Here is a 4,155-nt window from a genome sequence, read left to right as displayed (position 1 = left end):
AGAATCTGAGAAGGGCTACATTGGATCGCATTGAGGCCTACGCTGATTAATGAAGTATCATCAGTTAAAAATGAGAAAGAAGCTTTCCTTGAAACTTCTTTGTGATCTCGGAACTCGTCTCACAGAGTTACATCTCATTGCTCAGAACAAGTTTGCTAACACTCTTTTCGTGGAATCTGCAAAGTGATGTTTGGGAGCCAATACAGGCACATGGTGAAAAAGGAAATATACTCAGATAATAACTACGGAGAAGCTTTCTGAGAGATTGCTTTCTGATGTGTGACTTCATCACACAGAGTTCCAACCTTCCCTTCTTGAAACAGTTTGCTAACACTGTTCTCGTGGATTCAGCAAAGTGATATTTGGTAGCTCATTGAGGGCTATGGTGAAAAAGCAAATATTCTCAGACAGAAACTCGAAAGAACCCTTCTGAGAAACTGCATTGTGGTGTGAGAATGTAACTCACAGTGTTACAAGTTTCTCTTCAGTGACGAGTTTGCTATCACAGTTTCCCTGAAATCTGCAATGGGATACTTCTTAGCGCAGTGAAGCTCACGGTGACTATGGAAATATCCTCAGAAGAAAACTAGAAAGAAGCTTTCTTAGAAACTTCTTTGTGTGTGAAATTCATCTCACAGAGTTACAACTTATGTTTCATGGGAGCAGGAAATTAACACTGTCTTTCAGGAATCTGAGAAGGGGTACTTTTCGATCGCATTGAGGCCTACGCTGATAAAGGAAATATCATCAATTAAAAACGAGAAAGAAAGCTTTCCGAGAAACTTCTTTGTGGTATGAAAATTCGTCTCACAGGGTTACAACTTATTGTTCAGAACAAGTTTGCTAAAACTCTTTCGTGGAATCTCCAAAGTGATATTTCGGAGCCAATAGAGGCCCATGGAGAAAAAGGACATGTCCTGCGATAATAACTAGAGAGAAGGTTTCTGAGCACATTGCTTTCTGATGTGTGACTTCATCACACAGAGTTTGCACCCTTCCCTTCTTGGAACAGTTTGCTAACACTGTTTCTCGTGTATTCAGCAAAGTGATATTTGGGAGTTCATTGAGGGCTATTGTGAAAAAGGAAATATCCTAAGCAGAAACTGGAAAGGACCATTCTGAGAACTGCTTGTGATGTGTGAATGTAGCTCACAGAGTTACAAGTTTTCCCTCAGTGATGAGTTTGCTATCACAGTTTCCCAGAAATCTGCAATGGTATACTTCCTAGCGCAGTGAAGCTCACGGGTGACTAAACCAAATATCCTTCAGACGAAAACTAGAAAGAATCTTTCCTAGAAACTTCCTGGAGATGGTGTGGACTTCATCTCACAGAGTTACACTTAGTTCATGGAGCAGGCCATTACACACTGTTCCCCTTTCAGGGATTCAGGAGAGAGGCTACTTTGGATTGCATTGAGGCCTACGCTGATAAAGGAATATCATCAGTTACAAATGAGAAAGAAGCTTTCTGAGAAACTTCTTTGTGAGCTCGTGAATTCGTCTCACAGTGTTACTAACTTATTGCTCGAGAACAAGTTTTGCAAAAGTTTTTCGTGGACTTCTACAAGTGATATTTTGGGGAGGACCCATTGAGACCCATGGGGGAAAAAAGGAAATATCCTCCGATAATAACTATTAGGAAGCTTTCTGAGAGATTCCTTTTCTGATTTGTGACCATCATCACACTGAGTTCCACCCTTCCCTTCTTGAAAGTTTGCTAACACTGTTCTCGTGTATTCAGCAAAGTGACATTTGGGAGCTCATTGAGGGCTATGGTGAAAAAGGGCAGTATCCTCAGAAAGATACTCGAAAGAACCCTTCTGAGAAACTCCCTTGTGATGTGTGAATGTAACTCACAGAGTTACAAGTTTCTCTTCAGTGACGATTTTCCTATTACAGTTTCCTTCAAAACCTGCAATGGGATTTTCTTAGCGCAGTGAAGCTCACGGTGACAAAGGACATATCCTCAGAAGAAAACTAGAAGAAAGCTTTCTTAGAAAACTTCTTGGTGATGTGTGAATTCATCTCACAGAGTAACACTTACGTTTCATGAACTCTTTGTGATCTGTGTAATTCGTCTCCAGAGTTACAACTTATGGGTCAGAACAAGTTTGCTAAACCTCTTTCCCGTGGAATCTGCAAAGTGATATTTGGGAGTCAATGGAGGTCCCATGGTGAAAAAGGAAATATCCTGCGATAAATAACTAGAGAGAAGGTTTCTGAGAGATTGCTTTCTGATGTGTGACTTCATCACATAGAGTGCCACCCTTCCCTTCTTGGAATCTTGCTAACACTGTTCTCGTGGATCCAGCAAAGTGATACTTTGGGAGCTCATTGAGGCTATGGTGACAAAGCAAATATCCTCAGACAGAAACTGGAAGGAACCTTTCTGAAAAACTGCATAGTGATGAGTGAATGTAACTCACAGAGTTACAAGTTTCTCTTCAGTGACGAGTTTGCTATCACAGTTTCCTTGAAATCTGCAATGGGATACTTCTTAGCGCAGAGAAGCTTCCGGTGACTAAGGAAATATCCTCAGAAGAAAACTAGAAAGAAGCTTTCTTAGAAACTTCTTGGAGTTGTGTGAATTCATTTCACAGAGTTACACTTATGTTTCATGGAGCAGGCCATTAACACTGTCTTTCAGGAATCTGAGAAGGGCTAATTTGGATCGCATTGAGGCCTACGCTGATAAAGGAAATATCATCAGTTAAAACCGAGAAAGAAGCTTTCTCTGAAACTTCTTTGTGATCTCTGAATTCGTCTCACAGTGTTACAACTTATTGCTCAGAACAAGTTTGCAAAAAGTTTTTTTGGTGGACTCTATAAAGTGATATTTGGGAGACCATTGAGACCCATGGGAAAAGGAAATATCCTCGATAATAACTATAGGAAGCTTTCTGAGAGATTCCTTTCTGATGTGTGACATCAACACGAGTTCCACCCTTCCCTTCTTGGAACAGTTTGCTAACACTGTTCTCGTGTATTCAGCAAAGTGACATTTGGGAGCTCATTGAGGGCTATGGTGAAAAGGAAGTATCCTCAGAAAGAAACTCGAAAGAACCCTTCTGAGAAACTCCCTTGTGATGTGTGAATGTAACTCACAGAGTTACAAGTTTCTCTTCAGTGACGAGTTTCCTATTACAGTTTCCTTCAAACCTGCAATGGGATATTTCTTAGCGCAGTGAAGCTCACGGTGACAAAGGACATATCCTCAGAAGAAAACTAGAAAGAAGCTTTCGTAGAAACTTCTTGGTGATGTGTGAATTCATCTCACAGAGTTACACTTATGTTTCATGAAACTTCTTTGTGATCTGTGAATTCGTCTCCCAGAGTTACAACTTATGGGTCAGAACAAGTTTGCTAAACCTCTTTCCATGGAATCTGCAAAGTGATATTTGGGAGTCAATGGAGGCCCATGGTGAAAAAGGAAATATCCTGCGATAATAACTAGAGAGAAGGTTTCTGAGAGATTGCTTTCTGATGTGTGACTTCATCACATAGAGTGCCACCCTTCCCTTCTTGGAACTCTTTGCTAACACTGTTCTCGTGGATCCAGCAAAGTGATATTTGGGAGCTCATTGAGGGCTATGGTGAAAAAGCAAATATCCTCAGACAGAAACTGGAAGGAACCTTCTGAGAAACTGCATAGTGATGAGTGAATGTAACTCACAGAGTTACAAGTTTCTCTTCAGTGACGAGTTTGCTATCACAGTTTCCTTGAAATCTGCAATGGGATACTTCTTAGCGCAGAGAAGCTTCCGGTGACTAAGGAAATATCCTCAGAAGAAAACTAGAAAGAAGCTTTCTTAGAAACTTCTTGGAGTTGTGTGAATTCATTTCACAGAGTTACACTTATGTTTCATGGAGCAGGCCATTAACTGTCTTTCAGGAATCTGAGAAGGGCTAATTTGGATCGCATTGAGGCCTACGCTGATAAAGGAATATCATCAGTTAAAACCGAGAAAGAAGCTTTCTCTGAAACTTCTTTGTGATCTCTGAATTCGTCTCACAGTGTTACAACTTATTGTTCAGAACACTTTGCTAAATCTCTTTTCGTGGAATCTGCAAAGTGATATTTGGGAGCCAATAGAGGCACATGGTGAAATAGGAAATACCCTCGGATAATAGCTACAGAGAAGCTTTCTGATTGAT

This window comes from Rhinopithecus roxellana, chromosome 6 (genome assembly GCF_007565055.1).
Source record: "Rhinopithecus roxellana isolate Shanxi Qingling chromosome 6, ASM756505v1, whole genome shotgun sequence".
NCBI lineage: Eukaryota > Metazoa > Chordata > Mammalia > Primates > Cercopithecidae > Rhinopithecus > Rhinopithecus roxellana.
This window is presented reverse-complemented; position numbering follows the sequence as displayed.